This window comes from Panthera leo, chromosome C1, assembly GCF_018350215.1.
Source record: "Panthera leo isolate Ple1 chromosome C1, P.leo_Ple1_pat1.1, whole genome shotgun sequence".
NCBI lineage: Eukaryota > Metazoa > Chordata > Mammalia > Carnivora > Felidae > Panthera > Panthera leo.
In genome coordinates this window covers 98,149,261-98,170,967 of record NC_056686.1, presented here as the reverse complement: position 1 = coordinate 98,170,967, position 21,707 = coordinate 98,149,261, and the positions used below count along the sequence as shown (strand labels likewise).

The 21,707-nt window shown below is 44.2% G+C and overlaps 2 long non-coding RNA genes across 2 annotated transcripts; one reads left to right on the top strand and one right to left on the bottom strand.

Moving 5' to 3' along the window:
• Positions 1 to 204: 204 nt before the first annotated feature.
• On the bottom strand, positions 205 to 1,154 carry LOC122228523. Its single transcript, XR_006206642.1, has 3 exons — positions 841 to 1,154; positions 572 to 637; positions 205 to 371 (listed from the first exon to the last, which is right to left on the bottom strand). It is a non-coding gene; the product is annotated as an uncharacterized LOC122228523 (long non-coding RNA).
• An 81-nt stretch (positions 1,155 to 1,235) lies between these two features.
• On the top strand, positions 1,236 to 20,680 carry LOC122227668. The gene is made up of 3 exons (XR_006206185.1): positions 1,236 to 1,391; positions 19,749 to 19,878; positions 20,570 to 20,680. It is a non-coding gene; the product is annotated as an uncharacterized LOC122227668 (long non-coding RNA).
• The last annotated feature ends 1,027 nt before the right edge of the window (positions 20,681 to 21,707 follow it).

Below are 21,707 nucleotides of genomic sequence, written 5' to 3'. Positions count from 1 at the left end.
GATGATCGAGAGACCTCACTACCGTGTCCCTGGCTCACAGAAGAGTGTTTGGCACAGTTAGGCACTCAGTGGCTATTTGTTAAATACACGAATGGGGCATACTGTTATTGACTTTCATCTTGAGCACCAATCATAATGATGATAATGCAGCAGCAGCCACAATACTCACAGGAAATAATAATTAAATGTTTATTATGAGTCATATGCTGGGCCAAATGTTTCTCATTGATTCCTATGAGGTAGACACCACTATTGCCTCCATTTTGCAGAGGTGGAAACTGAGGCTTCGGGTATGCCACGCCGGGGTCATCAGGAGGCTGAGAAACCCTCAGGGACACGTCAATACCCATGACAGGAAGAACACGAAGTTCCTGTTGGTGAAGGAAAGGATGAGGCCAGTCGGACCCACCACGGCAAGTCCCCAAGGCCCTGGGGCCTCCGCTTCCTTCTCAGTTAAAGAGGGAAAGTCGAAGCTTTCTAACCAAGAAGTGTCAGGGTCTAGAATGCAGCACGGTACAGTAGACAGGACCCCGGGCGCTGGCTTTGGGAGTAACTGGGTTTGAATTCTGACCTTGTCCCTTAGCAGCTGTGTAAGTGTGGGCGGCCTCTTGATCTCTTTAAGCCTCGGTTTCTCCACCTGTGAAAAGGGGTAACAGTCTGGACCCGTCTGCTCTGCAGAGATGCCGTGAGGAGCCCATGTGGTAAGTCTGTAAAAGCAGCTAGCACGATCACTGGTGCATGGTCAACCCTCGAGAGATAGCACTTTCTCCCCTCCATTCCTGTGCTGCAGCTTATTCAACATTTACCACCCCCCACCAAAAAAAAAAAAAAAAAAAATACCCTGGATGTTTGAATTCCATGTCCTCAGATGAAGCCAAAATCTATAGGTCTGTCTGTAGTCTTTGACCTCATTAAAGGAAGGCTGGAAAGCGAGATTAAAAAAAAAAAAAAAAAAAAAAAGGCCAGGAAAAAGATTTCAAGGAAGAAAATAGAAACTTTTTTGACAGGGGGGAAAAAATGTGTGGGAGGAGAGGATATTGCAGGAACCACATAACAAGAAGAGCCCCGCTGAGGGGGGAAAAAAATGGTGTCAGTCAAGGATAAGTCATTGAGGACATGGTGTTTCCTCTGCTCCGTTTGGAGCCGGACGCGCTGCGGGGTGAGTCCCCGTAGCTGGCCAACCGCCCTTGGAAGCTGCAGGCCTCCTGGGAGCGGACGGTCACTTCAGAGCGGCCACGAGTGCACCTGCCAGGCGAGGCCTGACCCGAGGCCCAAGCGGGGCGGGGGCGAGGATCCGACACTGTGCTCAGCTGCTTTCCAGCTTCTGAAAACACCTCGCAGCCCTCTATGGCAGGAGACTTTCTTGGGTCAGGCAAGTGTGAGGTGAAAAGGTAATGAAGTGAGAGGTTGATGGGCTGATCACATTCTGAGGATTTCACAGAATGGCTGGGGCACATACCGAAATGGATATTGAACTTATTTTTAAGTTGATTTTTGTCTCCTCCAGGGAGGGAGAAAACCAAGCCTCACCCGTGAGGCCGTCCCTTCTCCCTCACGCAGAGGATGGTGGGAACTGCTTGGCTTCCCCCTGGGCCTGTGGTTGGAGGGCGAGGATCGCCCTCTCTGCACGGCGGGCTGGGCTCTGGGCCTGGTGCCCCCGTGAGGTGAGGCTGTGCGGGAGCCAGCGACACTGTCTCGCTGTGACCACGCCTGATGCGGATCCGGCGCAGGGGTCCTCGGTCTGCGTTTCAGCAAGATCCCACCTCAGGTCATGGGCACGCACCTTCCAGTTTCAGAAGGGCTGAGCTAAAAACAAAACAAACAGGCAAAAAAAAAAAAAACCCCACCCAAACCTTCCCACTTCTCTCAAGGAGTCCCTGCGACCACAGGAAGGGAAATTCTCCGATGGCAATAGCCGAACCACAGGGTGAACTGTGTGTTTGCCAACCGCCATTCAATCAAGCTGGGGTCTCTCATTATGGGGAATAAATCTAATCTCAGGCTTAACTTCAGTCTTTCTGGAAAAACAAACAAACTTCTCAGGGCACCTGGGTGGCTCAGTCGGTTGAGTGTCCGACTCTTGATTTCCGGTCAGGTCACGATCTCGCGGTTCGTGAGTTCGAGCCCCTCATCGGGCTCTATGCTGGCGGTGTGGAGCCTGCTTGGGATTCCTTCTCCCTTTCTCTCTCTGCCCCTCCCCTGCTTGCTCTCCTCTCCCTCTCTCTCAAAATAAAAACATAAACGTAAAACCAAAAAAAACCTCTCTCTAGCCCTCTTTTTTCACATAGTAAAGAAGCTCTCAAGATTTCCTGGTTGATGACATTAAAGGGAGGGCAGTAGATTAGTTAAAGGTGTGCTTTGGGGTCAGAAAAAGTGGGTTTCCATCTTGGTTCCGGTTTTTCCTGACTGTGTGAATCTAAGCCATCTCTTATACCCTCAGGCCTCGGTTTTCTTCTCCATGGAATGAAGCTAGTAAGAGCACCTCATTCATGAGGTGATAGGATTAAATTTAAAAACAGCTGCAAAGTGCTGTCCCAATTCAAGTGCCCAAAAATTGGCTGCAGTTACCGCCCTTATTAAGCAATAATATTGTAGTATAATTATTCCCAGATACTGCCACGGTCCTCATTCATCCCAGGAACGCATTTTCACGTTAGTATTCTGTTGGTAACTCACTGTGGTTATCTGGAGATCCTACTTAACAAAGAATTAATCTTCTAAGAGTGTGCACTATGAAGACAGACATTCATTTGCCAATCCTGCAGAAAAATACCAATGAAATTGTATGGCTGCTCTATGTGTAAAAAAGACTTAAAAAGTCATTTAAAATTTTTTTTTAATGTTCATTGATTTTTGAGAGAGAGAGAGAACACAAGCAGGGAAGACACAGAATCTGAAGCAGGCTCTAGGCTCCGAGCTATCAGCACAGAGCCCGAAACAGGGCTCAAACCCATAAACCGCAAGATCATGATCTGAGCTGAAGTCGGATGCTCAACCGACTGAGCCACCCAGGCATCCCCCCCACCCCCCGCACGCACAAAAAAGTCATTTTAAACCACTGGTATTGTGCCGATGAAAATCGGATTTTATTCCATCTATTTGCAAAAGTGTTTCCTTTTTTTTTTTTTTGAAATTTATTTTAACGTTTATTCATTTTTTGAGAGACAGAGAGAGATGACAGTACGAGTGGGGGAAGGACAGAGAGAGTGCACACAGAGCCCGACACGGGGCTCGAACTCACCAATCGTGAGATCATGACCTGTGCCGAAGTTGGACGCTCACCGGACTGAGCCACCCAGGCGCCCCTGCAGAAGTGTTTTCTTTGGGCCAATTACTGGGTGAAGTGATGCATGAATAAGATGCGGCCCTTGTCCTCTGGCAGGTCACAGGGTGGTTGTGGAGACAGACACGTAGACAAGGCACTAGAAGAACTTAGAACAGACGCACTAGTGGAACATAGCATACTTTCAGGGCACAGTCATAGCATCAAGGAGAGGGCCTAAGTCAGTACTGGGGAGGAGGCAGGGAAAAAGTCATTTTAAAGACTGAATTAAGTTTTAAGGTTGGACAGATGAAAAGGTAGGGAAAGTATTCTGGGCAGAGAGAATAGAGGTGTAAAGGGTGTGTGTGTGTGTGTGTGTGTGCGCGCATGACTTACAATATGTGGTATTTAGATTTCACACATAAGAGTTGATTCCATAGCGAGGGCTGTTGGAGAATTTACAGAGTGGAGTGTTGAGGTCAGGTTTGAGTTTCTGTAAGATCCCTGCCGTGACTGTGCAGGAAACGGAATAGAAGGGCAGGCTAGAGACAGCTGGAGCAGACAATAGGGAGTGGGAACAGAGAAAAAGGGCAGGAGTGAGGGGACATTTAGAAGATAAAATTGGATCTAGAAGTGAGAGGAAGAAAGGTGTTAAAAATGCCAAGTAGGTGGAAATGTTCAGCAAATGGTTCAATACACAAATATGGCAGACACTGATCTTTGCTTACATAACAACCATCCCCTGTGTCCCACCTTCTTGTTGCTAGAGCCCCAATTTATTGACTTGTAGGCAGAAATCCTTTGAGATTGGAAGGGTTTAGGCCCAACCCCTACGGATGAAGTGAGGTTGGTCTGAACCAGTTGTGCTAATCTCTTCCCCCTTGGCCGCTTAGTCAAACTGTGGGCAAGTGACTCATTTATTCTGGCTAAAATATATCAAGGGGCTTCCCTTGAGGCATAAAAAGACACACAACTGGGGAACTAACACTTTGCTGATTTTCCCTTCTCCCTGTCCGGAGGTGAGCATAACCCCCATAGCCCACATATCCCTTTGCAGCTGCAATCTTGTGGCTATGAGACAAGAGTTTGAGAACAAAGACACTACCTTAAGGATGGTAAGCAGAAGGTGGCACTTGGTCCCTGATGGCACCCTTGGGCATCTGAATAAATGCCAGCAGCTACTCTCTCTGAATTTCTTGTTAAGTAAGATAAAAATGTTCTGTTTGTTCAAGGCATTTGTTTTATTTAGGGTAGGATACAGTAAGGTAATGAGTAGATTCCAAAAGTAATGGCTCAGACATGATAAACATGTATTTCTTAGTTTTGGTCGGTCAACGATGGATGTTGCGGGTTGTTGGTGGTGGAAAGCCCAGGGACACAAGGTGATAGTGGATCTATTGTTTTCAACCTGTGGCTTCTGACTTTGTTCTGAGCATAGAATCAGTTGGCCAGCGGGGGGGGGGGGGGGGGGAGGGAGATTTTATAGGCCAGGCCCCTGAATGGCATATTTCACTTCCACTCCCTTTGCATGGGAGACAACTGAGTCACGTGGCCACATCTAGCTGCAAGGGGAACTGAGAAATACAGAGTAACCAGGAGACCATATTCCAGCCTCTATGGAAGGATGGATTTTGTGGATAGCTAATGGACTCTGCCACACCACTGTAAGTTGAATTTTTTATTGTTGTTACTTGCAGCTAAAAGGATTCTTAACTGACCCAATGGGTCTGGAGCATAGAGGAGACCTCGAAATGGGTCATGCAGTTTTTCCTTGACTATAATATCTGCATTTTTCAAGACATTATCACATGTGATCACTAAAAAACAGTGGAGTGATTACATCACCTAGGAAGGAGGCAGAAAGTGAGAGGAGACACACAGAGAGAGCCCTTTACATTGTTTATGGGACCCATCCAATCCAGAATTCTCCCCACTGTCTGTGAAAGAATAACTCAAACATGTTAGTGGCCTAGAGGACTTGCCTCGTCCAATAGTCTCATGGCTCAGATGAAAGAACAAGTCTATAGATCAAAGTTGCCCAAGTATTTTTGTTTTGGGGGCTTCTGGATATAAAATCCAAGCAGGACCGTCTTTGCCTCTGTTTTCTTTCTAGAAGGCACTAATGTGGACACACAGCTGAAAAAAGTCTTGAGCAGAATGTGTTCAACTTCCTGCTTCTCTGGTGAATATATTTTATGTGGACACCTAGCAACACAGATCCTGAAATAACTTAATGTGGGAAATGCTCCAAATGCAGTTCTGTTCCTTCCCCTCTTCCTTATCCTCACTCCTGAGGCTTCAGGTTGGGAGACTGACTTTTCTGGTTTTAACTGTACAAGGCCACACTAAAAGCAATAGATGCGGGCTCTGGAACTTTCCTCCACCAGGAAGCTACATTGCCATTTGAATTTTCTTGGAAGGGTGTCCCCATTAGGCAGTAGTCTTTCCTGATAACTGTAATCACTCTATGGAATATGTACTAATGACCCTTGGAAACCCGAGTTGACACAGACTGTGGCTCTCACGGATGTGTGGTGTATATAGTCATGGGTAGCCTCTCAGACGTCCGCCGTCTAACTAGCTAACGGCATCCTCCAACACTGGGCCTCAAACTCCCAATCACAATCGCGAGGCAAAAAGAGAACATTCAATTGTCGTTTGCTCCTAAAACTTGAGGATATAGGCACTAATCAGCTGGAGACCTATCTATGTATCATTCAAATAAATTCCACTGAGGCAGGAGCCATATGGTATGCATTTCATCACCCCCCCCCCCCCATCCCGGCCATACTCTGTAAAACAAATATAATAACAACTGGTGTACGGGGCCTTCTTGTTTTATGCCAGTCATCATGCTACGTGTTTCACCAGAGGAATCTCATTTAATCCTCAGAACAACTGGATCAGGTAGATAGTATTTTACAGATGAGGATAAAAGAGGTTAAGTAACCATGCAAGTAACAGAGTTCACAAATGGTCGAACCGGGATCCAAGCCCAGCAGTCTGAATTGCTCCTATCCTAGCCCCCGCGCCCACCCCCATTATTTCTTGTTGTAAGGATTAAAGATGAAGGCAAAGCACCTTATATACTCAATAAATGGCCATTATCTTTATGTCATCATTCCTTCTTAATACTGGACATTGTGTCGCTTTCTTACAAGTTGCATAGCAGGCTTACTGAGCTGTCTTGTTTCTTATGTGACTATGAGGAAGCTATACAAAGATGATTCCTTTGTTAGAAAATGCAAGAGTTTTGTGACATGGTAACAACCAAGGTCTTGGTGACAGCCAACATCTGGGGGAGCTGGCCCAGAGAAATAAAAGGTCCCAGGAGTCAAGTCAACCTTCTGGCACTTTAAGTTATAAGATTTTACTTACTAGCAGTATTTACGAGTCTCTTGAAGAGCAATATTAAATTGAATCAATTAGTGGTTATTCTGATCATTTTTACTTCATAAAGCTTATGTTTCCAATACAAAAGGCATATAAAACTTGGAAAATCCAATGAAGTACGAGGAGGAAAAATCAGCATAATTCTACTGCTCCAAGACAGTTCCATTGGCATTTTTGTGTTCTAATTGACATTGTATTCATTTTTTAGAATTTGCTTGCTTTGTTGATAGCATGAGAGGCCCTTGAATTCCCAGGTACCCGAGTCATCAAACTTTCTAAATCTGGTCCCTTTGGCTTGGGACACAGAGAGGCCCTGCTATTAGTCGGCTCTTAGCCCTAGAGTCTCAAGGGTGCAGTAAGGCAGATCCTGGCAGGGCAGTGGCCAGAGGGGCCCCTCTGGACAGGGTGACAGAGGCCCTGTTATCTCAGGGAAAAGCACTCTGCTCCGAGCCAGTATTCTGCACAAGGGTCGCCCCAGTCCAGGAGGAAGTTTTCCTGGGACCGGTTCCCACCCTCGTGGTCACATCACGGTGACGCAGAAGGAAGCCGGCCTCCCTAGAGCCCAGGTCTCTCACAGGAAAGTGTTGTCAGAGGTTTCTGTATGGGCAGGCGGTTCTTGCATGCTGGGTTCAAAACAGCATTCCCAACCCGCAGGATTTGTTCACAGGCTGGAAGCCCGGCCTCAGGGCTGCTCTGTGGCGTTTCCTCCATTTGGTCCCAATACTTGCGGTAATGCCTGTGGTGGTGCCATAAATCAGCCCTGCTCTGCTCTCCCCCCAGAGACTTCCAAATGGATTGCCCTCTGGGCGGGCAGCGTGAGATACCTCCTTTCAGATGTCATGGACCGCACAATGATTGACCAGGGGAAATTTATCGTTCAGCTGAACAAAATAATACTCTGAAGGCTTGGGCATAGTCTTGCTTTGGCCTGACACTTTTTGGTGGCCACTGAGAGAAAGGGAAAGCCACTGCATTCATCTGTTGTCTGGACGGAATTTGCTACTTTGTAGAGGAGGTGGATGGCAATGCCATGCTCTCCTGTTGACGTCTGGTCCTCAGTCCTCACTTCAGCTCCACGTCAGTGATAAGCTCACCCTCGGAGGCCCCTCTCGCAGCGTTCGCTCAGCTAGAGGGAAGAACCAAGGAATAGGAGTCCAGAACCCCATGCTCCAGGCTTGCAACACCCACAGCCTGAAATTAGGGGCGCTTGGGTGGCTCAGTTGGTTAAGCATCCGACTTCGGCTCAGGTCATGATCTCACGGTTCGTGAGTTCAAGCCCCACGTCAGGCTCTGTGCTGACAGCTCAGAGCCTGGAGCCTGTTTCAGATTCTGTGTCTCCCTCTCTCTCTGACCCTCCCCCGTTCATGCTCTGTCTCTCTCTGTCTCAAAAATAAATAAACATTAAAAAAAATTGAAATTAGACAAACTAGCTTACCTTTGGAGGTCCTGAGATTCCTTGAAAGTGTATTCCCTTAAGTGGACAGCTAATTAACTGACACTCCTTGCAGCTGTCCGTCCAAGAGCATGTGACATGCTAATGACCCTTGGGTCCTGTAAGATCCTAAGTCAACTTCTGAGCTCCCTCTCTTCTCAGGGCTCCACGTATTTTATTTACTCAAATTCCTTGAAGATTGGCAACTTGTGTGCCTCAATTTTGAAGACTCTAGTAACCAGAACAATGGACTGTCAGAATGAGACGTGGGGTGTTGCCCAAACCCTTCATCCTTTATTTTGGGGGTGATGTCATGGAATGCGTTATAAGACACCAGCTGGGCTGAAGTGACACACAGAGGACCAAGGGGCTGTCGTGGGCACCCCAGGAAGACTTACCACAGGCGTAGGACACAATAGCTTTAGGCCGCAAAGGCCACTACTCTAGGAAGTCCCATTTGCTTGTTCCACAGACTTTCCACATAGAATGTCTGTTGTTCAAAAGGGCTTCTTCAGCTTCAGATTGCTGTAGCCAGTTTCTCTCTCTGCTGCTGCCACTTCCCAGCTGTCCCGTGGCAGGCTGTGCCCTTTGAGGTGCGACGTGCTCTAATTGCATTCAGTCTGTGCTGAATGTGCTCCAGTCCATGGCACAGGTGGCTGTGTTACAAGGAGACCACGTCTTAGCCACTGAGCGGGCTGCGATCAGCTTAAAGCTCAACGCGTACATGAGGACGAAGGTGATTTGAGGGATAAGCTTGTGTCTCAGAACCACTGTTCTACAGGCCTAGGGCATGGTTTAGACTATGGTGTTTCGTTCGTTCTTCCTGACAGAATGTTCAGTGAGACTTTCCCTATTTTCTCAGCGTTTCTCCTGAGGACCCCAAGTTGACAAATGACTCCGCTTTCTAAAGAAGTTGCTAGACCGTCCATGTGGGATTTGCTAAGGGGTGGCCCATCGCCCCTCTCTAACCTATATATATAAGAGAAAGCTAGAGGTTGATCAAGGATGCTGGGGAGAAAAGATTTCTTCAAAGCAGCTTATCTGAGTGTCCTGTGTGTACCTCCACTCTCCTCGTGAGAGTCAGAGGAAAGCTTTTTCTCATCCCCTTTTCAAGCCGGTGTGGAGAGCCTGCTGCCCAGTGCTGCTGGGACAACACAACGGGGAGGAGCAGATGAGCTCCTGGGAGGACATGACAGCGTCCCTTGGAATCTGCCTGAGTCTCCTTGGGAGAACTCTAGAGGAGAAAGGTTGACCAGAGCTGTTTATGCAAGTCAAAAGAAGACATCGCAGACTGGCGACACTTTTAGCAGATGCTGTGGGAGTCAGCTGGGCTTGAACTGTCATGACAGAACCGTGCCCTACACGGACGACTCTGGGCAGCAGTTGCCAGGAGACAATGTCTGTCACCCTGGGTCTGTAGAGACTGACAGAGCGGTGCTGCGCCTGTGGTCCCCCTAGAGCAAGGGCTCAGGAGAACCCACAACAGAGGGAGAAGCCACATTTGGGCCTCTGACTGGCAGGGGGCACTCCTGTCTGACTGAAGCAGCTCCAGCCATAACGTAACACTTTGCCCTGTCCTTTAATTTCCCCTCCCCTGCCCCAACCATGGATGGAAAAGAAGCCAGGGAGAGGAAGAACAAAGCAGAGGAGAAAGCCAAGTTCTGCCCTATGCAGGTTACAAAGCTGGGGCCAAGTCCGGTGGGTAGAAAGAAAAAGAATCCTCTGAGGTGGATGAAAAATTGAATTTTGGCTTGGTTTGGATTGCCTTTTTGACCCCTGAAAATAAAGACCATTCACACTTGGACCTGGAAAGTCTGAGGACCCACTCACGCTACCATCCAGGGTAGGGAGATGGGAAGATTGGATTTGAAGGGTAGAGATGAGGCAAAAATGGAGCTTTGGGATCCAAGCTCTTCAGTAAACTGGTCACATTAACATTTTGGAGTCAGGCTTTCACTTCTAGGAAGATTGAGTAGACATATCTTTCTCTATTCTTCTTGCCAAGGGACTTGGCAAGGGACTTCTTGCCAAGTCCCAAATATCCAGACCTAGGTGGTTTCAATGGAGAATTCTATCAAATATTTAAAAGAGAATTAACACCAACTCAGCAAAATATCTTATAGAAAAATAGAAGAGGAGGGAATACTTCCCAATTTGTTTCATAAAGTTAGTAGTATCATAATACTAAAACCAAACATTGACAGTACAAAAAAAAAAGAAAACAGCAGACCAATATACCTTATAAATTTAGAGGCAAAATATTAGTAAAGAGAATCCAGCAATATATAGAAAAAAATTATACTCCGTGACCAAATAGAGTGGGGTTTGTTCCACAAATGGAAGGCTGGTTCATTATTTAAAAGTCAACCAACATAATCCACCTTATTAATAGCTAAAGGAAAAATCACACGATCATTTTAATCACTAAAGAACACATTTGACAATATTCAATTATCTGTTCATGATAAAAATGCTGAGAAAACTAGGAATAGAAGGGAACTTCCTCACCTTGAAAATGAGCATCTACAAAATATTTATAATTAACATTATTCTTAATGGCGAAAGAGGGAACTCTTTCCCTCTAAGATCAGGAACAAGGCAAGGTTATCTTCTCTGACCACTTTTGTACAATATATTGTTAGAAGTTCTAGCTAGTACAATGAACAAGAAAAAGAAATAAAGGGCAAGCAAATCAGGAAGGAAGGAAGGAAGGAAGGAAGGAAGGAAGGAAGGAAGAAGGAAGGAAAGGAAGGGAGGGAGGGAAGAAGGAAGGAAGGAAAGGAAGGAAGGAAAGGAGGAAGGGAAGAAAGGAAAGAAAGGAAGGAAAGGAAGGAAGGAAGGGAGGAAAGGAAGGAAAGGAAGGAAAGGAAGGAAAGGAAGGAAGGAAGGAAGGAAGGAAGGAACTGTCTCTTTGCAGAAGACATGGTTGTCTATGTGGAAAATCCTAAGGAATCAACAAAAGAAATCTCCTACAACCAATACATGTTCAACAAGGTCACAGGCTGCAAGACAAATGTGTACAAACTAACAGGACTTCTATATACTAACAATGAACGTGGATACTGAAATTTAAAACACCATTCCACTGATGACTACTCAACAAAAAGAAATATTCAGGTGTAAATCTAACAACACATATATGGGACTTGTATGCTGAAAACTACAAAACTCTGATGAAAGAAATCAAAGACCAAAATAAATGGAGACACATTCCCTGTTCATAAATTGGAAGACTCAGCTTCATAAAGCAGTTCATTCTCCCCAAACTGGCATACAGATTTAATGTAATTCATATTAAATACGCTGCCAGACTTTTCATAGATATACACAAGATTACTTTAAAATTCATATGCAAGAGGCATCTGGGTGGCTCAGTTGGTTAAGCGTCTGACTCTTGATTTTGGCTCAGGTCATGATCTCAGGGTCATGGAATTGAGCCTCACATGGCACAGAGCCTGCTTAAGATTCTCTCTCCCTCTGCCCCTCCCCTGCTCACATGGGCTCACTCTTTCTCTCAAAATAACGTAACATGATATAACGTAACGTAACATAACATAACATAAAAAAGTAAAATTCACATGCAAATGCAAAGGAACTGAGATAGCTAAAACAATTTCAAAAAAATTTTTAATGTTTATTTTTGAGAGAGAGAGGGAGACAGAGTGTGAGCAGGAGAGGGGCAAAGAGAGACAGAGACATAGAATCTGAATCAGGCTCCAGGCTCTGAGCTGTCAGCACAGAGCTGAACGCGGGTCTCAAACCCACGAACTGTGAGATCATGACCTGAGCCGAAATCCAGACGCTTAACCGACTGAGCCACCCAGGCACCCCTAAAACAATTTTTGAAAAGAGTAAAACGTGTGGGATCTACCCACTATCACGACTGAAAATGCAGCTAGTGTAGTGAAAATTGTGTGGTGTTGGCGGGGGGGGGGGCACATAGGTCAATGGAAGAAAACAGAGAATCCTGAAGTAGACCCACACAAATATGCCAAACTTACTTTTGAGAAGGTTGCAAACAATGTTGGAGTACTGGTCATCCAAGGGCAAAATAATGATCCCTGATCTCCACAAAAATAAACTCAAAATTGGATCATGGGCTTAAATGTAAAATACAAATCTGTGAAGTTTTTAGGGAAAAAAAGAGAAAAACCTTTGGGATCTGGGGTTAAGCCAAGTTCCTAGGCTTGATACCCAAAACACGATGCATTAAAGGAAAAATGGATAAGATGGATTTCATCGAAATTAAAAACACTCGTGCCTCGAAATACCTCAATAAGAGAAAAAAGAGACAAGCTACAGACTGGGAGGAAATATTGGCAAACCACGTATCTAACAAGAGACTAGGATCTAGAATATATTAAAAACTCTGAAAACTCAACAGTAAAACAAAACAAAACAAAAAACAGGCAACCCACTTAGAAAATGGATAAAAGACACATACAGACATTTCACTGAAGAAGGCGTCCAGAGAGCAAATAGGCACAAGGGAAGCTGTCCAACGTTATTGGTCATTAGGGAAATGCAACTTACAACCACTAACGATACACCTATCGGAATGACTAATATAAAACAGATGATGCCCAGGATGCGAACAGACAGGATCACTTACACAATCCTGGCTAATAGGTGAGATGGCACAGTCACTCTGGAAGACAGTTTGGCAGCTTTTAAAAAAAAAACATTAAGCACGGGGCTGCCGTCACGCCACCCAGCAAATGCAGTCTGGGCATTTACTCCAGAGAAACCAAAGCCGATTTTCACACAAAACCTGTATACACATCGTCACAGAAACTTGATTGTAAAAGCCACACACTGGAAACAAGCCAGATATCTTTCAACAGGTGAATAGTTAAACAGAATGTGCTACATCCGTTCATGGACTACTACCAGGCAATAAAATGGAATGAATGACTGATATCCACCACAACCTGGATGAATCTCCAGAGAACTATGCTGTGAATGGAATCATGTGATTGCATTCGTATGACATTATTGAGATGTCAAAATCGCAGAAATAGAGAATTAGAGTCTACGTGGTTTCAGGGGCTGAAGGAGGGGGTCGGGGCGGGAGAGCAGTGAGGCACCATGAAGGACCCTCGTGATGAAGAATGTTTTGTATCGTGACTGTATCCCTGTCGGTATCCAGATTATGACGTCATACTGCAGTTTTCCAAGATGTTATTATGGGGAAGACTGAGTGTTATAGACTGAATTGCATCCCCTAAAATTCATGGGGAAGCCCCCGTATGAATTGGAATTCATACGAATTGGGAATCTCCAATAGGACTGCATTTGGAGACAGGGCCTCGAAAAAAGTAATTAAGGTTAAATGGGTTTAAAAGGGTAGGGCCCTAATCCAATCAGCCTGGTGGTGTCCTTATAAGAAGAGGAAGAGACATCAGTGATATGCCTGCACAGAAGAAGGGCCATATAAAGACACAGAAGGCAGTCCTCTGGCAAGCCAACCAGAGAAGCCAACCAGAGAAGCCAACCAGAGAAGACTTAGGAGGAACCAAACCTGGCAACGCCTTGATCTCTTAGACTCCCAGCCTCCAGAACCGCGAGAAATAAATTTCGACTGTTTAAGCTGCCCATAACTTGGTTGTGGCAGCCCACGCAGACTGAGACACTGGGCAAAGGGTATACAGGCTCTCTCCCTATTATTTCTTACATTTGCATATTAATCTAATATTATCTCAAAATAGGGGTGCCTGGGCGGCTCGGTCGGTTAAGCGTCTGGCTCTTGGTTTCGGCTCAGGTCATGATCTCATGGTTCATGAGATCGAGCCCTGTGACAGCACAGAGCCTGCTTGGATTCTCTCTCTCTTTCTCTCTCTGCCCCTCCTCTGCTTGCTCTCTCTCTCTCTCTCTCTCAAAAATAAATAAATAAATAAATAAATAAACGAAAAAATAAAATTATCTCAAAATAAAAATTTACTTACCAAAAAAAACAAAAACAAAAACGTAGTTTTTACTTCTCAGAACTAAACAGCTCTGAGAAGTACCTGAAGGACAACAGTGGTTTTCTTAACTAGATTTTTTTTCATACCAGGCCATGTCAAGTGCCTCTTCTTGGGATACCCATGCTACCCTGCGCTTACCTCCATTACCACACTGGTCTCCTTGCTCTCTGAGTAGCCCTTTACATGCCTGTCTCAATCATTTTATTTTTAGCACGTGGCCATTTGCTTGTTGACATGATGTCTGGGACATAGTAGGTACTCAGCAAGTGTTGGTTGCATGGGCAAGTCCATGAATGTGTATGTGGCAGGTGACAGGTGACAGGTTTTTCCAAGATTGGCTGCCTGGCTGATTCATACAGGGCACCCAAGAACAAATTGAAAGATGAGGCTGAGAGAAATGGAGACCCTAACCAATTTTTATAAGGAAAGCATTTTCCATTGTAAACTCCATTAAGACCATTCCCTGTAAGTACTGTTAAGCCATTCCAAAATTTGCCATCATCCTCTTTATTTTATTTAAAGCATTTTTATTAGAATTAAATATTTTCTACTTAAATATTTCATAAAGATTTGATTCTATCATTTTTTGTGTGTGATATAACTTCTGCCTTTTTGTTTGTTTGTTTGTTTGTTTGTAGTGGTTTCCTCCTTGTGTCAAATTTACAGATGTAAATTTTCTCTGACAGATTTGATTTTTCCATTAGTTTTCCCCGGTAACAAATTTTACTCTACAGAATTCTAGCTAACGTCAGTTTTAGCCTCAGACATAGTAAAGGCTTAATAAACATCAGCTGTTATTATGCATTCTTTGTAACAGTTATTTCTTTGCAAATTTGTTTTGAGGTATAATTACATGCCATAAAATTTTAATGTGTACAATTCAGTATGTGCAACATTTTGCAGCCATCTCACCATTTAAGCCCAGAACATTTTATCACCTCAAAAAGAAACTCCGTACCTGTTAACAGTCACTCCCCATATCCCCCTCTCCAGTCCCTGGCAACCACTAATCTACTTTCTGTCTCTATGTATTTGCCTATTTCAGACATTTCATATAAACGAAATCATGCAACATGTGGGCTTTCACATCTGGCTTTTTTCACTTTGTATAATGGCCTCCAGGTCCATCCATACTGTAGCATGTATTAATACTACATTCCTTTTTATGAATGAATAAGCCATCGAATGGCTATGCCCTCTTGAATAGTCATCGTATGGCTATGCCATTTTATTCATCCATTCATCAACTTATAGACCTTTGCGTTGTTTCCACTTTTTGGCTATGAGGAGTGACCCTGCTGTGAACATTGTGTACAAGTTTTTGTGTTGATATGTTTCCAGTTCCCCTGGCCATTTACCCAGAAGTTGGAATTGCCAGAATGGATTCCCACTATCCTGTATAAGAGTTCTACTTTCAGGGGTGTCTGGGTGGTTCGATTGGTTGAGCACCCGATTCTCAGTTTCAGTTCAGGTCATGATCTCACGTTTCGTGAGTTTGAGCCCCATGTCGGGCTCTAAGCTGACAGCACGAAGCCTGCTGGGGTTTCTCTCTCCCTCTGTCTCTGCCCCTCCCCGGCTTGTGCTGTCTCTGTCTCTCTCAAAATAAGTAAATAAACTTAAAAAAATTATAAACAAAAAGAGTTCTTTCTCCACAACCAGTCAATACTTCTTATTGTCTTTCTTAACGTTGCCATCATAGTAGATATGAAGTGGTATCTCAATGTGGCTTTGATATGCTTTTTTCCCTAGTGACTCATGATGTTGGGCATCTTTTCGTGAGCTTCTTGGCCATTTGTATATCTCTTTTGGAGAAATTTCTACTCAAATTCATTTTTTAATTGGCCTATTTGTCTTTCATTGTTTCATGGTAAGAGTCATTTATAGATACTGGATATAAATCCCTTCTCAGATATATGATTTGCAAATATTTCCTCCCATTCTCTGGATTGTCTTTTTCTTAGATGTTTATTTATTTTTGAGAGAGAGAGAGAGAGCACAAGCGAGGGAGGGGCAGAGAGAGAGGGAGACACAGAATCTGAAGCAGGCTCCAGGCTCTGAGCTGTCAGCACAGAGCCCGATGTGGAGCTTGAACCCACGAGCCATGAGATCATAACCTGAACTGAAGTTAGATGCTTAACTGACGGAGCCACCTGGGTTGTCTTTTACTTTCTTGATGGTGTCCCTTGAAGCACAGAAGGTTTTAGTTTTGATGAAATCCAATACGTACGTGTGTGTGTGTGTGTGTGTATGTGTGTGTATAGTGGTTGTGTTTTGGATATCCTAAGAAACTGTTGTGTAATTCAAGTCACAAAGAATTACATTTATGTGTTGTTTTTTTTTTTATCGTTTTAGCCTTATGTTTGGGTCTATGATCCATTCTGAGTTAATTTTTGTATATAGTTTAAGGCAGGGTTTCAACTTCCTTCACTGCCTGTGAAAATCTGGTTGCCGCAGCCCCATTTGTTGCAGACCATACTGCCCACACTGAATTGTTTTAGCATCCTTATTGAAAATCAATTGACCATACATGTAAGAGTTTATTTCTGGGGGCTCTTGGGTGGCTCAGTCAGTTAAGCGTCTGACTTCGGCTCAGGTCATGATATCACGGTTCGAACCCAGCAACGGGCTCTGTGCTGACAGCTAAGAGCCTGGAGCCTGAATCTGATCCTGTGTCTCCCTCTTATTCTTCCCCTCCCCCTCCCCTGCTCACCCTCTCTGTCTCTCTCTCTGTCTCTCTCTCTCAAAAATGAATAAGCGTTAAAAAAAATTTTTTTAAAGACTTTATTTCTGGACCACCATGTCTGTTTCACTGATCTGTGTATCTATCCATATGCCCTTTTCACAGTCTTGATTACTGTCAAGTTTTCAGATCAAGAAGCATGAGTTGTTCAACTTCGCTTCTTTTTTTAAAAGACTGTTTTGGCTATTTTAGGTCCCTTGATTTCCATATAAATTTAGTGATCAGCTTGTTAATTTCTTTTACAAAAGGCAGTTAGGATTTTAATGGGGATTGTGCTGAATCTGTAAATCAGTCTAGGGAGTACTGCCGTCTTAACAATATTAAATCATCTGACCCACGAAGATGGGATTGCTTTCCACTTATTTAGGTTTTTAATTTCTTTCAATGATGTTTTGTAGTTTCCAATGTACAAGTCTTCTACTTCTTGTGTTTCTCTACAAACTGGAGGAAAGACTGGTAGAATTTAGTTTTGAAGTTAATGTGCGAGAACTTTCTCTCATCTTCGTAAGACAGAATGAGGGAAGCTAGAGAAAAAGACGGCTGTGCGGGGAGACTGAGGGAAAGGCCGAGCTTCTGCAGTGAGTCGACTGTTCAATTCTTGAATGTCTGGCAATGGCAAAGCAAAGGGAGAATATTTGGGCACCGCAAAAACAGAGTGCAAACTTTAGGCTAAAAGCATCCGGCTCTGGCAAGGAGAGATGGAAGGAGGCAGGGGGGTCTTTGACACACTTCCCATTATACCCCATGGTAGTCCCCTGGCCTCCAAATATGAGTCTGGTCCTGTCAGTAGTAACCTTGCAGAGACACTATCGTGTCTCCATGCACTTTTCCGTTCTGTAATCACCTGAACTCAGAGTCCAGAATTATATGGGATGGGAATGTTTCCCCAGTTCTTCCTGACCTGTCAAGCAAAAGACCATGCATGGATGCCCAAAGTCCTCATTCAGTCAGCCAATGGCACTGCGGGAATGGCCCGCCTTTCCTTCCCAGTACCCTGTGGCAGAGGGGAGGAAGACGGGAGCAGCTGGGGGAAAAAAAAAAAAAAACCAGCAGCAGGGATTCTCTTGAGTCTGAAATTAAGTTGTGGAAAAAAAAAATCCTGAGAAATCCCATTGGAAAGAATGGGAAAGAATCCACATAAAAGATTTTATTGCTTATGATGAACTCCTGCTGCTCCCATAAATTTTTCTGCAAACTATACTGACATTATAAATATGCAACACACACACACACACACACACACACACACACACACACACATACACTCTGACATATGGACCGGGCTGCATTTGGAGTGGGCTTTCCAGAGGAAAAGGTGCACTTCAGTTTAAACATCTTCAATGCAAACGGAAAAACAATTTCAAATATCAAGTTTTCAAAAACTTTCAAAAACTTTCAAAAACTCAGTCCCATTCTGAGGTGGACTCAGTCCCTCTATATTTCATTCGGGATAATTCTCTCTGCTATTGAAAACTAGTAGAACACAGACATTTGTGTTTAATTTAATTTAATTTAATTTAATTTAATTTAATTTAATTTACAGGAGTGCCCCTCCTCATTTCACCAGAATACTTTGCTCTCACCCTTTTAAAGAGTGGTACTTCATAGGAAGCTCAAGATATTTTACCCTTATCACATCATTTGTTTCCCAGCATTCCTGGGAGTACACAAAAAAGAGGACAGACAAGGTATGAAGGGGGTTTATTCTCCCCATTACACAGATGAGGAAACTGAGACATGGGGAAGGAAATAGGATTTCATGCATTCATCAGTTTATTCATTCACCAATTGTCTACCAAGGGCCATTTTGTTTTAGGTCCTATCTTTAGATGCTAGGGCTGATGTAACTGTCTTGGCTCCTCTTTTCACGGCGTCTCCAGTCTTATGGGAGAGCCAGATTGTCATTTTCAAAATGTAAATCTTGATCGTGTCACGTCTTCTTTCTGGGGTTTTCTGCAGATTTCAGAATAAACACAAACTCTTATCATGGCGTCCATGGTCACGTGGTCTTGCCCCATATCCACTAACATTAGCCTCATCCAGTTTCTGCTCCAACACCCACCAAAGCTTCAGCTCTCTCCCCCATGAGGTTCATATGCCTTTGGGGTTTTTGAGAGGATATATTTATTTAATCTCAGTATTTAGTCTGATCAAAGTTTTAAGGGCGTATGGTTCATAAAGTTGGTATTTCTAATAAAGTCTTATTGTAAAGAACCATAGCCCTTTTTCTCCCAGACTCAGACTCACTCTCCTCCATCTTCAGTCGATTCTCCTGATATTTACCTCCTTATCTCTCCCATTCTTGAGTTGCCGCGTTCCTGTGTTTCACTTTAAGCACTATCTGTTGGCTCACGGAGGAGTAGGAGGCTTTAGTTTTATTGACCCCGCGACATCACCACATTCTGTTCCCACCACTACCGACGGTCATGACTTATCATTGTAAATCCAGATTTTATAATCAAAAGCAGACTTTACGTGCTACAAATTATACAATTATATACAATTATATACAATTATATTTATTGTTCCTGGTTCAGAAACAGCTGAACAGAAGACTCAGCGCTAGGGGATGAAAGCCATGAGACATTGACTGGTTTAATTTTTTTCATTAGAAGGAATCTTAGGGGTAACTTCTTCCTGTCTTTTAACTGCCCAGATATCGATGCCTAGGTTGACGGTCACGTGGCAAGTGGGTGACAGACAGGACCGGCAGGTGGTTCTCCTCACCCCATTTCTTTCTTTTAGCATGGGCCACTCTGTAAACAAACTTTCAGGTAATATGAATTTAGGACTGATCACTGAGTGTGTCAGGAAGGTTCAGCTATTTGCTTAAAGGTACCTCCTGGGCAGATCTGGGCCAAAGTAGTAGAGCTGAGATTCAAATGCTCTCTGTCTGCTTCTGAGCTCAACACTTTCCTTCTTTAACTAACATCGTGCTGTTTCTGTGTTTCTCAGACCATGATCCTTCCTGATTCTTGGAACCTGAGACTGTCTGGCCTGCTGTCAGCCTCAAAGGGCTGTCCTTAGAATTAAATAAATAAATAAAGACGCAAACACTGTGTCTTAGAAGAATGTCTGCCACGTGGTAAGCACCTAAGAAATGTTAGCTGCCATTGCGATCCTTTCCTCCTCCTCCTCCTCCTCCTCCTCATCTTCCTCCTCCGCCACATCCTCTCCTCTTGTCCCCTCTCCTCTTCCTCCCCAACCCCTTCTTCCTCCCCCAGCTCCTCTCTCCTCTTCCTTTCCATTCTCTGTCTCTAATTCCCTTACCTTCCTCCTTGCTGACAAACTACCCCTTTTTTCTTGGTCCTGACAAGGACTTTTCTCTGATTTTCCTCACGAAAGTTTCCTGAGGTCTCCGTTTTTGCTACTGTCCACATGTAGCTCAAACTTTTGTACTCCTGTCTTGTTTTCTTCATTTTTTTCTTACCTGCCTTCCATCTGTAATTGGTTACAAATGGCCCCAGAATTGTCCCCTTTGGGTTCCACTGCCCTAGGGAGTTCCCCATCTTGCCTCTTCACATTAGCCTCTCAGTTGCCCAAAACAAGTCCCTTCCAAGAAGTCCTTCCTGAACCGGACAAACCCTCTTCACCTCCAAGGGGAGAAAAGAATCCAAGTGCCATGGCCTTCCCCCCAACCCCTGCCTAATTCTGCAATTACTTTTCAGCCTTGAGAAACTTCACTGGTCTCAGCTTCCTTATCTGTGAAGCCAAGGCACTGAACCCCCCCAGCCCCCCAATTCTCGGGTTTAATAAATGTTTTTGTTTCATTTCAGATATTAGATCCTGCTCTCCGCTGGGGTTCTGCACACCATCCAACGGTGTCCACTGAACTTCCTTTTGCTTTTTGCTTTGTTTTTATTCTTCCCTGGGAAAAAAATAAAATAAAATTGGGTAGAAGACACTGTGTCTGTTACACTACACAAGAAATCTTAACAAATTATGACCATCCTTCGCTCATCATTCTGGGAATATCCACTTTTGTGGGGGAGAGGTAACTAAATACCTACAATCTTTAAAGCCATTCCCTGTAATGGAATCAGAAAAACAAACCTCTGGGCAAGAAATGGATCTTTAAGGGTGACTTCTCTTCCTTTCTCTCCCCGCTCTCTAGATTAAGTGATAGTTCCTCTATATTTGAAATTCTGCTATGTCCTGTCTCCTCAAACACCACTGGTCTCAAAAATTGCCATGCTCACTATTATTTCAAATACCCCTTTCCCAATAAAGAGCCAAAAAAAAAAAAAAAGGGGGGGGGGAGCAAAAGGGATGAAAGGGAGGACTGAGGGAGAAGAAAGAACTGAAATATTAGATTAGCGCATGATATACCTTAGGTCTTTCTCTTATCGCTTAATATATGCTATTTAATTTAATAATGACAATCCCACTGGGTAATTGCTGTTATTACACTTTCAGAGGAGAGGGAGGCTCAAGGCGGTTAAATTGCCCAGTTGTCCCATCACCGTCTCTTCTTGCATTTTGCATTAAGCCAGTTAAGCTGTAGTCAAGCTCTGCTTGACTCCAAAGATGGTGCCTTTTTTCCCCCCACTTTACTTTATTGATTATCCATGGTCCACTAATTTCCAGTTGCTTAAAACAACACTGATCCTCTCACAAGTTGTATGAGTCAAGAACCTGGGTGTGGCTTAGCTGGGTGCTTCTTACTCAGGGTCTCTCGGTATAATCAAGGCGTCGGCCAGGGGCCGTCAGCACCTCCAGTCAATCACCTGGCTGTGGAGAGGCAACATGGCAAGAAATTGATCAATTCCCCTCCACTGGGCAGCTCTCCACATGGCAGCTAGCTTCCCTGGGTGAGTAATTTAGAGGGAGAGAACACTCAAGTGGGGAGCCACAGTCTTTTCATAAACTACTCTTGTAAGTGATAGCCGAGCACCTGTAACAGCATTCAGTGGG